Raw genomic sequence first — 13,482 nt, 5'->3', positions numbered from 1 at the left:
ACTGGGGAGCTTAAACCGGTTTATGGTGCGCACCCAACCTCACTCTTACCCCCACCATGTTCCAAAGACATGGGACAGTGTAAATAATAGACTAAGTAATCCCCTCCAGGTGAATCTCTAACACACGTAATGGAAACAAAAAGGCATGGCACGTAAAACACAAAAATGCTCGTGTATAAATATATAAAAAGCAAACCTTAAGAACCAAAAACGTATGTACTCAATGCCTTTTCAGAAGACAGAGCAACAAGAGAAACACCCTTAAGGGCCCGACGAAACAGGCCAGAAGACAAATATCAAAACAGTTCAGTCCTGGTAGGATTTAAAAAGTGCTCATCATAGAGTCCTCCCCTTCTTCCGTCAGACGCAATCAAAGAGGGAAGCGTAGTGTCCAACTGTAAACGGGTTGAACACTAAACATGCGGTATGTCTCAAAACAGTTGGGTCGTAACCTCTTTTAATAGAACGTTTGATAATCTTTTCAAATACATTTGGAAAATTACCATGACCCAATATCTTACGAAGTTTGTAAACCACATCCCCACAAAAAACGGGTTTAGAAATACCTTCTCGCAGAAGTGTCTTTAAATTACTATTGAATTTTAAAACTAAATCAGAATTACGATAATAAAATTTAGTAAAATATTTACGCAATCTGTAATAACGGTAACCTTGCTGAAGAAGTTTACTTGTAATATATTGATTACGTTCATTGAAATGCTTGACATTACTACACGCTCTGGCAAACCGAATTAATTGAGAAATATATACCCCATAAGATGTAGCCTGAGGTACATCCCCATCCAAATGGGGAAAATTTACAATACTAAAATTAAAATCATCCCTCTTGTCATATATTTTGGTATGTATAATATTGTCATAAATAGAGAGATGTAAATCTAAAAATGAAGCATCAGTATCCGAATTGTTAGTTTTAATTAACTGAAGCTCCCTAGGATAAATAGTACCCACCAAATGACCAAAAAACGGATTATCCATATTAAGAATATCATCCAGATAGCGTGATGTATTATTAAATGCAGTTATAATATCTGCTTGCATATCTGGAGAAAGGCTCAACATAAAGTCTCTTTCATAACAATATAAAAACAAATCTGCGACAAGGGGTGCACAATTTGTTCCCATGGGAATACCAACAACTTGTCTAAAAACTGCATTCCCAAACCTGATGTAAATGTTGTTCAATAAAAAGGAAAGGGCTTTACAAACTTCGTCACGGGTCCACATAGTATAAGTTATATATGAATAAATTTCATGATGGTAGTTTTGTAACTATAGCATCCAAGGATATAGACTTCCATGATTTGAGATTTCTGAGAAGACTAGGTCTAAATGATGAAGTATCAGTAGAAAATATAAATTGTCAAGGACCTGTATTTCAATGTTTTCTTGAAAGAAAGAAAAAATGACATTATATTTGTTGTTTCTCCATTTTATATATTACCATATAGGGATTTCCATTTAGATTGTGTTATTTCCATTTGTGATGACATTCTAGCCAAAGTTTGTTTCATACTACATTAAAAAAATTATTCATGCTCTATAATTTATACCAACTTTGCTTTATGTAAATGACACTGTCACAGGTAGAATTTTAAACATGTTTTGCTGTAAATGATATGTATGAAATAAAGGCATACACATGTAAAACAAGTGGTTTTTATTCTTGAAATACATAAAACATTGCATCCTCAGATTCCAAAAACAGCAGACTAAAGCCATCTTCATAGCCCCCATGTTCATGAGTATCTGGTTTATTATTAAACATACTTCAATTAGCATTTCATAGACCATGGATGAAAGCTCTGGTATGACTGTTGCTTCTCATTGGACCTTTTTTTACTGACAAAGCCACCATATCCTTATTTAATATATTAAAATTCACATTTGAACTGACAAACAGGAATTGAAGTGTTTAAAATTTTAAGCTTCAGCTGACAGTCTTTATTGAGCTTGGCCTTCCATGCATGCTTGATGTGAACCCTTTAATAGCTGGCATCCATACCAAAGCAAAACAGTATTATCTTCATACATATTTGTATTAGATATATTACAAAAAAAAACAAGGAAAAATATCAAACAGGGAATGCCACGCACCAAAAGCGCAGCCTCCTCAAAACAAACCCTCCAAACCTACCTTTCACAAAGTGTCCATTGTTGCTTTTATCTAATAATAGTCTTACTGTATATTCTTACAATTTTTATTGTCATCTCAAACATAACTTTCTATGGGGTTGTTTTTTTCCAAGATGATATAATAACAGAACAGGCTTTCATATATATTTTGATGTGTACTTTGATTTGTATTTTGCACTTCTGAACACTTAAGAGTGTTGAGCTATCTTAAATAATTTGTAAGTTTCCCTTCGGGTGCCCCTCGCTTAATTTACACGGAAGTATAAAAATACGAAAGAACCGGCGAACACACAACGGAACCGGATAAATCGGCTGCAAGTAACTTCTTCTGTTTTTTGTAAATACCGATATATTTGACAATAAATAAATATTGATTTTAATAAAGGACTTAACTATGGGCGGCGGTAACCGCCAGAATTAGTAAATATACAATCCGTTCATTAACAAGTCAGTCAGTGCAGTGCATTTCAACGCCGCCTAGTCTAAAACTCCATCCCGTCCAATAAATCTGCATTCAACGCATTGTATTTTGAAACCATTTAATACAAAACTTCATTCCATCCATCTAAACATGGAACGATGCATTGAAAAACTTGTTGCGATGCACCGTAATATGAAATCATCTAACAAAATATGATACCATGCAGCTCAATGTGAAGCCGTTTAACACAACATGAGTACGTGCAGTGTAAAATGAAATGATTTATTACAACTTGACGCCGTCTAATGCATATTGAAACCGCTTTGTGTAATTAAGAGCGGTGTATAAAAACTTGATGCCATGCAGTCCAGTATGGAATGATATTTAGGTAAATATTACACAATGCCTGCTGACTGTTACAATTTACTCACTGACACTCCCATTGTGCTTACTGGTATAGTAATCATGCATGCTGGCACCTTTAACACGCTTGTTGACAATGATACCACGCTTGTTGACAATGATACCATGCTTGCTGACAATGATCCCTTACAAAAGCAAGCCTCTGTGGCGTACCTGCTGCGTATTTGCTGTGTATATGCCGCGAACACAGTAGTACGCCAGAGGAGTACATTTTACATACACCGCATGCCGCGTACATGCCGCGTACTATTTCGACGAGTACACAGCATGTACGCAGGAGGTCACTAGTACACTTCAAGTACGCAGCACAGACTCTGAAAATTTAAGGAGTACACTGCATGTACGCAGGAGGGACTTGTACAAGAAAATAGTACACTGCATGTACACCGCAGATACTTTGAAATTTGTGCAGTACACTTCATATACGCGGGAAAGACTTGTACAATTTCTTTTGGCATTTATACTCAGTTTTTTTTTTATAAGTTAAAGTCTGAAGTAAACTTCATGTACGCGGGAGGGACTTGTTCATTTTCTTTTGGTGTTTATACTTTGAATTTTTTTAGGTAAAAGTCTGAAGTACACTTCATGCAGGAAGGATTTGTACATTTTTTTATTTTTTTTTGGAAGCAAGAACTCGATTTCCGAGTAACTTTTATCTTAATAGCATAGAATAGTTCAGATTACCGGTATTCTGAACACTGAAAATTTGCCATTTACTATCTGCAATGTTCATTTGTGAAGCTTACATCTTAGTGATTTCTGAGCTGCACCTTGCATGCAGTGTAAAAATATATTCTTTTTCATTTTGAATTAATCCTGGAGCTTTCTAACTTGGATAATTGAAAAGCCTTATTTGAATTTCGTTGCATTACATTTTGTAATACATGAAATAATTACCAAGATAATGCCTCAACAGCGCCCAAATGAGAAGAATTAATAGCTCTCACTGTTATTTGAATACTCTTAAGCAAAACACCATTCTATCATGTTTTATAAAGGCTTTAATGCTCATTATGTTAACTCATTAAGGCCTCACCAGATTAAAAAGTTACTCATCGGATTTGCCGCTCGTATATTTTCAGAACGTTTTTGGCTAATTGCGCTCGCCCCATTGGAAAAAATCAATCCACAATTTTTGGTGCGCTACTTTTTACGGACGTAAAAGTGTATAAATGCTTATATAATTCCAGTCCTAGATTGTTCTCAGATGGATTTTAATCAAAATAAATACATACTACGCACACATCGTCTATAATAAATCATAACACTTATATTTAGTTGCATTAAAGTTGTTTCCCCTTGATGCAGTTACGCCATTTTCTTCAAATGTTTACCAAATTACATGCTACAAAAATTGATTTATTTCATTGAAAAGTGGATGAAGAAAAGCATACTAATTTATTTGATAACATCAATCTACATTATTTTGGTAAGGGTAAATACTTATTGATGCATGTCACTTATCTTTTTTCTGTTTTTTTCTGTCCAAATGATCAGCATTTGCATACAAAAGTTGGTGGGGTAAGGAATTTACATTATCACAGCAGTTTCGCCACAGAGTACACAGCATGTATGCAGCAGGAGTACACAGCATGTACGCCGCAGGACTCGGGCCAGGAGTACACAGCATGTACGCCGCAGGAGTACACAGCATGTACGCCGCAGGGGTAGTACACCGCAGGCTCATTTGCATGTGAAAAGTGTATGTGCCGCGTACATGCTGCGTACTATTTCCCGCATACTAAATTCCTCCAGCGTACATCCTGTGTACTATGTAGTCCACAGCATGTACGCAGCAAGTAGTACGCGGCAGAGCTCATTTGCATGTCAAAAGTGTACTACAAACGTACTATCGGTGTATGTGCGGTGTATATCCTGCGTACTATTTAAAGCCCTTGATTTCAGTACACATCATGTACGCATCATATACGCTGTATGTACACAGCAAGAGTACGCAGCAGGCCTTTTTCTTCTGTAAGGGGATACCATGCGTGCTGGAAGTTACAACTACTTTGCTTAGACCCTGATGTCTATATCATAATTTCATTTGGCAAAATGACAGTGCCGTGTACCGTATTGGAATATTACAACATGCCGGGACTGTTTATAAGCAACATTGCACAGTTACAATGCTCACAGAAGAAAATACACGATGTGACCACACAATATGAAAGATGTAATCAGCCACTAAGCAAGTTGAAAGTAAGCATAATGCAAAGTGCAACATTGCACGTCACATTTTGATACCAGGGGGCGCAAGTTCGTAGTTTTCACGAAAGGTAACGGGAATATCCGGCCTATAACGGATTTTAATTAGCTCTTGGCTAAGTGTCAAAACAGTCATCACTGACTCAAGTTCATATTCTACATGTTCAAAATGACAGTTTGACACATTATTAGCAATCTGCAAAATTCTGTCCTTAACAGCCAGTTTAATTTGTGAAATCTCAGGAATTTCAAACTGTGAGTCTTCCATTTATATAACACGTCACCTGTAAATATACGCAACATTAAAAATAAATTAAGTTAAGACAAATGGCGATTTGCAAAAAGGGGAAGTAACTATACATATCTATACATATTCGGATATCCTCGATAATCTTTCCGGCAAATAATTATTCAAAGTACGGACAAGGCAGTCTAAAAGACAGCTAAATCCCCCGCCACTGCTATGGATAGCGAAAGGGTAAACCTTTGACCTTTAGCTGTGACCTTGACCTTGAACTGACATGGCTGACTCATGAATTCTGCACAACGTCTTAATGAGGTGATTATTTGACCCAAGTTTCATAAAAATCCTTCAAGGGGTTTAGGAGATACAGAGCTCAAACCTTTGACCCTGAGTTGTGACCTTGACCTTGAGTTGACATGGCTGACTATTGAGTTCTTGATGGGGTGATCATTTGACCCAAGTTTGATGAAAATCCTTCAAGGGGTTTAGGAGATACAGAGTGGACACAAAATGGAAGGCTCAAACCTTTGACCCTAAGTTATGACCTTGACCTTGAGCCGGCATGGCTGACTCATAAGTTCTGCACATCGATTTGATGAGGTGATCATTTCACCAAAGTTTTATAAAATTCCTTCAAGAGGTTTAAGAGATATAGAGTGGACACAAAATGGAAGGCTCAAACCTTTGACCTTGAGTTGTGACCCTGACCTTGAGCCAGCATGGCTGACTCATGAGTTCTGCACATCGCCATGATGAGGTGATCATTTGACCAAAGTTTAAAATGAATCCTTGAAGGGAATTAGGAGATACAGAGCAGAAACAAAATGGAAGGCTCAAACCTTTGACCTTCAGTTGTGACCTTGACCTTGAGCCGGCATGGCTGACTCATGAGTTCTGCACATTGCCTTGATAAGGTGATCATTTGACCCAAGTTGATGAAAATCCTTCAAGGGGTTTAGGAGATATAGAGCGGACACAAAATGGAAGGCTCTAACCTTTGACCCTAAGTTGTGTCCTTGACCTTGAGCCGGCATAGCTGACTAATGGGTTCTGCACATCATCTTGATGAGGTGATCATTTGACCCAAGTTTTATAAAATTCCTTCAAGGGGTTTAGGATATATAGAGCGGACACAAAATGGAAGGCTCAAACCTTTGACCTTGAGTTGTGACCTTGACCTTGGGTGGACAAGGCTGACTCATGGGTTCTGCACATCGTCTTGATGAGATGATCATTTGACCCAAGTTTCATGAAAATCCTTCAAGGGGTTTAGGAGATATGGAGCGGACACGAAAGTGTTACGGACAGACGGATGGACGGACAGAAGGACGGACGGAAGGACGGACGGAGACCATTCCTATAATCCCCACCACTTGTGGCGGGGGATTAAAAAACACGACCACTTGAACATAGCGCCCCCTGTTATCAAAATGTGACATATACTTTTGAAATGACATTATGCTTACTCCTATTTTGCCTAGTGCCTGATTACATTTTCCTTACTGGTTGATCACTTCGTGAATTTTTGTTCTTGGATGCATTACAGATTAACAAGTATAACCATAGCATATTGAAATATTCCAATACGGTACACGGCACTGTCATTTTGCCAAATGAAATTATGATACAGACATCAGGGTCTAAGCAGCAAAGAAGTTGTAACTTCCAGCACGCATGGTATCATTGTCAGCAAGCATGGTATCATTGTCAACAAGCGTGGTATCATTGTCAACAAGCGTGTTAAAGGTGCCAGCATGCATGATTACTATACCACTAAGCATAATGGGAGTGTCAGTGAGTAAATTGTAACAGTCAGCAGGCATTGTGTAATATTTACCTAAATATCATTCCATAGTCCAGTTTGAAGACGTTTAACGCAACATGAGTTCGTGCAGTGTAAAATGAAACGATTCATTAAAGCTTGGCACCGTCTAATGCATACTGAAACCGTGTTGTTTGATTTGGAGCGGCGTATCAAAATTTGATACCATGCAGCCAAATGTGAAGCCGTTTAACGAAACACGAGTACGTGCATTGTAAAAGGTTGTTAAGACTATCAGTTCATAAGTTTGCCCTGTTATAAATATAGGATCAGTTTTACATAAGAATATCTTAAAATTTGTCCTAAAACCGACCTTGTGGTAAAAGGGACCTTATTTTCGTGAAACATCTTTCTTCTTAGTTTAAACTTTGTCAGAAGTATATTTCGTGAAACAGACTCAGTAATAGAAATAATATGACAAAATTAACAAACACTAAAAATTTCCCGAGTTATTTATTAATCATATAAAATAAATGTTAACACGTTTATGTTTTTAGACAGTATGTGAAAATTACATGTACTTCACTGTACAGTGCAATGTTTGTTTTTGTTGTTGTTATTTTCGGGGGTGGGAGAGGGGGGAGGGGGGCGGAAGATCTTATGCCATTTTTAAACAGTATTTCATTTAAGCTGGACAGTCAGTTTCTTGGATTTCATACAAGTATTAACTTTATCTCCACAAGTATCTGCTACGCTCGCTCGGTTCACAAATCCCCTTACAGGTCGTATGAAGTCCAGGAAACTTACTGTCCATCTTAAATGAAATACTGTTTAAAAATGGCATAAGATCTCCCCCTCCCCGATCCCTCTCCACCCCCGAAAAAAAAACCAACAAACAAACATTGCACTGTACAGTGAAGTACATGTAATTTTGACATACTATCTAAAAACATAAACGTGTTAACATTTATTTTATATGATTAATAATTAACTCGAGAAATCTTTAGTGTTTGTTAATTTTGTCATATTATTTCTATTACTGAGTCTGTTTCACGAAGTATACTTTTGACAAAGTTTAAACTAAGAAGAAAGATGTTTTACGAAAATAAGGTCCCTTTTTGATATTCAGATAAATCACAGGAACAGTGTAAAATTAAATGTTAGAATTTTACCACAAGGTCGGTTTAAGGAAAAATTTTAAGATATTCATATGTAAAACTGATCCAGAATCTATATTTATAACAGGACAAACTTATGAACTAATAGTCTTAACAACCTTTTACAATGCACGTACTCGTGTTTCGTTAAACGGCTTCACATTTAGCTGCATGGCATCAAATTTTGATACGCCGCTCCAAATCACACAACACGGTTTCAGTATGCATTAGACGGCGCCAAGCTTTAATGAATCGTTTCATTTTACACTGCACGAACTCATGTTGCGTTAAACGTCTTCACATTGGACAGCATGGCATCAAGTTTTTACACACCGCTCTTAATTACACAAAGCGGTTTCAATATGCATTACACGGCATCAAGTTGTAATAAATCATTTCATTTTACACTGCACGTACTCATGTTGTGTTAAACGGCTTCACATTGAGCTGCATGATATCATATTTTGTTGGATGATTTCATATTATGGTGCATCGCAACAAGTTTTTCAATATATCGTTCCATGTTTAGATGGATGGAATGAAGTTTTGTATTAAATGGTTTCAAAATACAATGCGTTGAATGCATCGCAACAAGTTTTTCAATGCATCGTTCCATGTTTACTAATTTTGGCGGTAACCGCCGCCCATACTTAACAACTAATTAATATTTATTGTAATATTTACAGTGCAAATCGCTCTCATTAATTTACGCGCATTGTTATAAAATGTCCGTCGGAACTGGCGAACCAACTGTATAAGTGTTTGCTAATATGTGTATATGTAGCATAAACGTGCAATCCCTTACAAAAGCAAGCCTCTGTGGCGTACATGCTGCGTATTTGCTGTGTATATGCCGCGAACACAGTAGTACGCCAGAGGAGTACATTTTACATACACCGCATGCCGCGTACATGCCGCGTACTATTTCGACGAGTACACAGCATGTACGCAGGAGGTCACTAGTACACTTCAAGTACGCAGCACAGACTCTGAAAATTTAAGGAGTACACTGCATGTACGCAGGAGGGACTTGTACAAGAAAATAGTACACTACATGTACACCGCAGATACTTTGAAATTTGTGCAGTACACTTCATATACGCGGGAAAGACTTGTACAATTTCTTTTGGCATTTATACTCAGTTTTTTTTTATAAGTTAAAGTCTGAAGTAAACTTCATATACGCGGGAGGGACTTGTTCATTTTCTTTTGGTGTTTATACTTTGAATTTTTTTAGGTAAAAGTCTGAAGTACACTTCATGCAGGAAGGATTTGTACATTTTTAGCTCACCTGTCACATAGTGACAAGGTGAGCTTTTGTGATCACCCTTCGTCCGTCGTCCGTCGTGTGTCCGTCCGTCCGTCAGTCCGTCCGTCAACAACTTCTTGTCTGCACGATACTGGTTTCATTTATGATTTTATATTAACCAAACTTGCACACAACTTGTATCACCATAAGACCTCGGTTCCTTTCTTGAACTGGCCAGATCCCATTATGGGTTCCAGAGTTATGGCCCCTGAAAGGGCCAAAATCAGCTATTTTGACCTTGTCTGCACAATAGCAGCTTTATTTATGATTTGATTTTTACCAAACTGGCACACAACTTGTATCACCATAAAATCTTGGTTCCTTTCTTGAACTGGCCAGATTCCATTATGGGTTCCAGAGTTATGGCCCCTGAAAGGACCAGAATTAGCTATTTTGCCCTTGTCTGCACAATAGCAGCTTCATTTATGATTTGAATTTAATCAAACTTGCACAAAACTTGTGTTGCCATAAGATCTCAGTTCCTTTGTTGAACCGGCCAGATCCCCTTATGTGTTCCAGAGTTATGGCCCCTGAAAGGGCCAAAATTAGCTATTTTGACCTTGTCTGCACAATAGCAACTTCATTTATGATTTGATTGTAACCAAACTTGCACACAACTTGTATCACCACAAGATCTTGGTTCCTTTCTTAAACTGGCCAGATTCCTTCATGGATTCCAGAGTTATGGCCCCTTAAATGTCCAAAATTGGCTATTTTGGCTTTTGCAGCAATATAGAGACTTCATTTATGGTTTTATTTGATACAAACTTCCAAAATATCTTCAACAACAATAAATCTTGGATTCCATGACAAATCAGATCCAATTGTAGTTTCCAGAGTTATTTTATATCTGATTACCTCCCCTGATTGTAGTCAAAATGAATTTATATGAGTAAGTACTTACAGGACTTATTTGAAATTTCATTATTGTCATTAGTTGGACCGATCCAATCAGGGTAGATAACTATGGACTGATTTTATGTCAAATTACCTCCCTTTATTTCAAATTAAAATGGGTATATCTCCGTAACTAATGAAGATACTGATCTGAAATTTCATTTATGTCAACAAATTTATTTGGCAGATCCTTCTTTTGTTAACTTACAATAATTTTCTTTTGAATTACTTCCCTTTTACGTTACTATAAATAGCCTATTTTTAGTAACTTTTTTATTATTGGCCGTAGGGAAAAACCAAGTCCACTTTTCTGTGGTACAACATGGATGGTACCTCCAATTTTTATGTGTATTTTGACATATCTGTACCTTGTAAGAATTTTGTTTTTCTTTTTGGTTAAATTTCTTTCCTTTGTTGTTCCTGTCCTTTGGACTTAGATATTTTTTCTGAGGACCTTCTTGTCCTCAAGTGCAATGATAACAGGTGAGCGATATAGGGCCATCATGGCCCTCTTGTTTTATTTTTTTTGGAAGCAAGAACTTGATTTCCGAGTAACCTTTATCTTGATAGCATAGAATAGTTCAGATTACCGGTATTCTGAACACTGAAAATTTGCCATTTACTATCTGCAATGTTCATTTGTGAAGCTTACATCTTAGTGATTTCTGAGCTGCACCTTGCATGCAGTGTAAAAATATATTCTTTTTCATTTTGAATTAATCCTGGAGCTTTCTAACTTGGATAATTGAAAAGCCTTATTTGAACTTCGTTGCATTACATTTTGTAATACATGAAATAATTACCAAGATAATGCCTCAACAGCGCCCGAATGAGAAGAATTAATAGCTCTCACTGTTATTTGAATACTCTTAAGCAAAACACCATTCTATCATGTTTTATAAAGGCTTTAATGCTCATTATGTTAACTCATTAAGGCCTCACCAGATTAAAAAGTTATTCATCGGATTTGCCGCTCGTATATTTTCAGATCGTTTTTGGCTAATTGCGCTCGCCCCATTGGAAAAAATCAATCCACAATTTTTTGGTGCGCTACTTTTTACGGACGTAAAAGTGTATAAATGCTTATATAATTCCAGTCCTAGATTGTTCTCAGATGGATTTTAATCAAAATAAATACATACTACGCACACATCGTCTATAATAAATCATAACACTTATATTTAGTTGCATTAAAGTTGTTTCCCCTTGATGCAGTTACGCCATTTTCTTCAAATGTTTACCAAATTACATGCTACAAAAATTGATTTATTTCATTGAAAAGTGGATGAAGAAAAGCATACTAATTTATTTGATAACATCAATCTACATTATTTTGGTAAGGGTAAATACTTATTGATGCATGTCACTTATCTTTTTTCTGTTTTTTTTATGTCCAAATGATCAGCATTTTCATACAAAAGTTGGTGGGGTAAGGAATTTACATTATCACAGCAGTTTCGCCACAAGAGTACACAGCATGTATGCAGCAGGAGTACACAGCATGTACGCCGCAGGACTCGGGCCAGGAGTACACAGCATGTACGTCGCAGGAGTACACAGCATGTACGCCACAGGAGTACACAGCATGTACGCCGCAGGGGTAGTACACCGCAGGCTCATTTGCATGTGAAAAGTGTATGTGCCGCGTACATGCTGCGTACTATTTCCCGCATACTAAATTCCTCCAGCGTACATCCTGTGTACTATGTAGTCCACAGCATGTACGCAGCAAGTAGTACGCGGCAGAGCTCATTTGCATGTCAAAAGTGTACTACAAACGTACTATCGGTGTATGTGCGGTGTATATCCTGCGTACTATTTAAAGCCCTTGATTTCAGTACACATCATGTACGCATCATATACGCTGTATGTACACAGCAAGAGTACGCAGCAGGCCTTTTTCTTCTGTAAGGGTAGAGACTGTCATATCATGATTGATTTGGATGCAAGAGTTATAGGAACAAACGGCGAAACGTTATCACAAGTTACTTTATTAGTCCCCTACTGGTTGAAAACCAGTTTCGGGGACTATAGGAATGCGCTTTTCCATCATTTCGTCATTCTGTCATTCCGTCCGTCCGCAATTTTGTGTCCGGTCCAATACTCTTTTATCCATGAATTTTAATATTAATATTACTTGGCACAAATGTGTCCCATGATGAGACGACGTGTCATGCGCAAAATCTAGACCCCTAGCTTAAAGGTCAAGGTCACAACTGGAGGTCAAAGGTCAACAGGGCTTTTTTCCTGTCCGGTCCATAACTCTCCAATCCATGAAAGTATTTTAATATCACTTGGCACAATTGTACCTCATAATAAGATGATGTGTCATGCACAACTTTGAGACCCCTAGCTCAAAGGTCAAGGTCACACTTAGCAGTCAAATGTTAACATGGCATGAACAGGGTCTGTTTCGTGTCCGGTCCATAACTCTTTCATCCATGAAGGGATTTTAATATTACTTGGCACAAATGTTTCCCATGATGAGACGACGTGTCATGCGCAAAACCCGCACCCCTAGCTCAAAGGTCAAGGTTACAATTTGAGGTCAAAAGTCAACAGGGCTTTTTTCCTGTCCGGTCCATAATTCTCCCATCTATGAAGGGATTTTAATATCAGTTGGCACAATTGTACCTCTTAATAAGACGATGTGTCTTGCACAACTTTCAGACCCCTAGCTCAAAGGTCAAGGTCACACTTAGCAGTCAAATGTTAACATGGCATTGAACAGGGTCTGTTGCCTGTCCGATCCATAACTCTGTCATTCATTAAGGGATTTCAATATTACTTAACACAGATGTTCCCCATGATGAGACAACATGTCATGCACAAATGCCGGAGCCCTTGCTCAAAGGTCAAGGTCACCATTGGGGGTCAAATGTCAATAGGGCTTTTTTCCTGTCC

Source organism: Mercenaria mercenaria, chromosome 15, assembly GCF_021730395.1.
Source record: "Mercenaria mercenaria strain notata chromosome 15, MADL_Memer_1, whole genome shotgun sequence".
NCBI classification, from domain to species: Eukaryota; Metazoa; Mollusca; class Bivalvia; order Venerida; family Veneridae; genus Mercenaria; species Mercenaria mercenaria.
Note: the sequence above shows the minus strand (reverse complement) of the source record.